This window comes from Mandrillus leucophaeus, unplaced genomic scaffold (assembly GCF_000951045.1).
Source record: "Mandrillus leucophaeus isolate KB7577 unplaced genomic scaffold, Mleu.le_1.0 Scaffold488, whole genome shotgun sequence".
Lineage (NCBI taxonomy): Eukaryota > Metazoa > Chordata > Mammalia > Primates > Cercopithecidae > Mandrillus > Mandrillus leucophaeus.
In genome coordinates this window covers 1,751,129-1,754,515 of record NW_012105231.1, presented here as the reverse complement: position 1 = coordinate 1,754,515, position 3,387 = coordinate 1,751,129, and the positions used below count along the sequence as shown (strand labels likewise).

Genomic DNA, 3,387 nt, shown 5'->3' with positions numbered 1-3,387 from the left:
AAGGGCCCTGGAGAGTCTCTGGTCATGCAGAAATGATACAGACCAGTTTTATTTGTTTTGGTTCCCTCTGTTTGTTTGAACTTCACAGTACTCACTGCTATCATGGGAGCAGAGTGAGTCATGGCTCAAGTTTAGCTCAGAGTAGTACATTTTAGCCAAGCGTGTGTGTGTTTGTGTGTGTGTGTGTGTTTGTGTGTGTGTGTGTTTGTGTGTGTGTGTGTTATTCACATATATGTGTGTATATACATATTTACTAATATGTAGTTTATATATGGGTGTATATATCTTTGTGTATATATGTATATTTACATATATGTACATATATAATACACATATATTCATCCCATGATATACATGTATATATGTATGTATAAAATCACACACCTATCATGAGATGTAGGTATTAAAATAATGCAAGAATATACATATATATGTATAAATGGATGAGTAAATACACACGCGCGCACACACACACACACACCCTCACACATATGTGCATCTCCTTCCCCTTCCAGTTGTACAATTGCCTCCTGGTTGAAAGTTCTACCATTATTTTAATATCCACACCCCATGATGGGTCACTGGGGCATCACCCAGATGGGTGGGAGAGGTGAGCCTGAAATGAAAACTTTACCCCACCTCTTGACAAATTGTCTGTGCTAAGAGTCTCATGTGGGATCTAATTTGCTAACTTGAGGGCCTTAGGCATTTTTGTAATGCAGCATATGGCCAAAAGAAATCAGAATCTTTTTTTTTTTTCAGTTGAATAAGGCTAAGAAGAGGAACTCACCCAAACTGAACATAAGTACATGAGAGGAGGATAAAAAAATCCAAAGCTGTGCCTGCAACCTAGGCACAGAGAGGTGCAGACAAAGCCTTTGACACGAGGCGCTCTGATGAGCACCAGGGGCATTCTTTAATGTGCAGGCAAATGAAGAATGATGCAGGGCTGTGCCAGAGCCTCATCAAAGGCAGAGGTATGCCAAGCACTGAGCTTCAGCACAGAGACTAGCGAGCTTCCCTATATCTATCTGGAGCCCTCTCAGCATGGAAACATTGCAATGGGAGGAGAGGAAAGAATGTAATGATGGAGGAGTCCTATAATTGTACCTCAAAAGAGGCGACAGTTACAGACAGGGGCTGTGATCCTTAGAACAGATTGCCCAATAAAAGCAAAGAGAGATTTCAAGTTGTCTGATCCTGAAAATTAGAAAAGTACATGGCTTAGCTGATATCACTCTTTTTTCTCCCATTCACCTCTGGTGGCCTCAGAAAGCCCGTAACTTCTAATGTAGTTTTCTTTCCCAAAATTTCTCCAGTTTCACCCCAGCCTTCTTCCACACCACCCTTCCTTCCAGCTCCTGGCTCACCTAGTGTAGTACGAGTAGTGCTGGAATCATCCTCACCATATCAGGGTCAGTCTTTCCATCATCTTCCTCAGAATTATCCCTTTTATCTATTCCTTCTGCCCCAAACCCTGGTACCATTGCCTGGTAACTGAAGTTCTCATGCAACTCTTGAGTTTTGTCCATGACTAGTGGGCATAGATGGAGAAGATTTCATATTTGGTGGCCAAGTTTGCTGAGACTATCAGGTGCCTTTAGCATTTGTATGGGACTTTGATAAGTAAGGAGGGATGTGCTATGTGGAGAAAGGAAGAAGGGCTTCCAGGCAGAGGAAGCAGTGTGCACAAAGGCACAGAGATACACAGAGGGCACCAGGGATGGAGACAGTGTGAGTAGCACTGAGGAGACAGAGCACAGTATGCATGGGGAGACAGTGGGTGATGAGTCTGTAAAGTTATAGCATCATAAAGAAAAGTTATGACATCATAAAGAAAAGCCACCCCGGGAGCAAAGCAAGTTAGGGTTGTAAGAGACATTTCTGAGATTAAAGCAGCCAGATCTATGATGGGCTGGTTATGTGTGGTTAAAAAGAAAGAGAACGTGAGAATGACTCATGATACTATTAAACTGACTTAAGTGAAATTTAAAAAAAGGAGGAAATACCAACTACGATGCATCCCCCACCCCGCCATGTTTCAATGCTACTCAAGGTCTATGGCTGGGATAGGCCACTTGTTTTTCTTCAGTTAATGCTGCGAATTTGTTTGTCTGCCAGGGGTAAGAATGTCCTGCTTGGTCAAAGAATATGCTAGGATTTTGGAAAAACAGAGGAAAGGTTTATCTTCCAACAGAATAGACCTAGATTCTGATATGCTATATGCTATTCCACCAGATCTGGAGAAAGTTACAGTAAAACCTTTTTTTTTTTTTTAGAATTATCATGGGATATTTGACATTAACCAAGTCCTCTAGTTATGCTGAATGTGTCCACTGGGCCTGACATGGACTCCTTGCATGGGAAGCACTCATGAAGTTGGGCCAAGTTGTCCAGCTGCATTGGCAATGGCTGGCCAGGAAAGGCCAGGCTGGATCCCATTTCATTTGGGCATTTCGTGCCAGGGCTGTTGTCCTGTCTGCAGAGGGGCTGCTGGCAAGAAGCATCCCCAAACATTCAGTTGCAAGGTTATAAATTTCAGCGAGGCTTTTCAATATTCATGCAATTACCCCGGAAAGCACATTTGACATTTCATAAATACAGCAGAATATTTAGCATTTGTCTCTCCCTCTCTGCTACCTAAGCACACATGGGAAAATATTCCCCAGAGACCCTGCTGTCTGAAATGGCAACAGTTATTGAATCCATAAATTCGATGGCTCAAAGTCTTCTTTCTTCATCCCTTTTGTAATTTATAAATGGAAGTGTGACCATATAAATAAGGTGGCAGGGTGTCCTTCCTCATGGAGTATAACCAGCCATTCCTTGCAAAAGACCAGCCTCCCGCCAACTCTGCCTGCAGCTTTGGTCCTTTATGTTGGAGTCTCCAAAGTGAGCTCGCAAACCAATAGACCCCATACAGACCTGTGACCATGGCATGGGGTCCTGAGCATGGAGGCCTCAGATGCCCAGGCAGCAGCAGACAGTGCTGATGACAGGCTTGTGTTCCTGTCTCAGGGCCACTGAACACTATTGCAATTTCCCAAGGACTTCTGGAGGCTCTGCAGATGGATTGAGAGAACTCTGGGGCCTTGCACACAGCCCTCCCCATCCTCCCACAACCTACACAGGCTCAGGAATAAAAACTGCAGCTCTTCAGTAGCTCACTTGAGGGTGCATCAATGAGAGAAGCAAAACATCTTGCTTGACTCAAGCCTGGCCTTCATGAGCCAGCGCTGAAGACAGAACTTCTGTATAAGAACAGCCCATCTCACAGTGGCCCTGTGGTATCCCAAACAGGGGCTGGTTCTTCATAGACCCGGCTCCTCTCCCCAGATAGGAAAGTGGTGTGGCCATAACATGAAACAAGGACCTCCTCTGCCACCA

At 44.1% G+C, this 3,387-nt stretch overlaps 1 long non-coding RNA gene across 1 annotated transcript; it reads right to left on the bottom strand.

Annotated features, from left to right (window-relative positions):
* Positions 1-892: 892 nt before the first annotated feature.
* Positions 893-1,739, bottom strand: LOC105550474. The gene is made up of 2 exons (XR_001007730.1): positions 1,371-1,739; positions 893-1,200 (listed from the first exon to the last, which is right to left on the bottom strand). It is a non-coding gene; the product is annotated as an uncharacterized LOC105550474 (long non-coding RNA).
* Between the last annotated feature and the right edge of the window lie 1,648 nt (positions 1,740-3,387).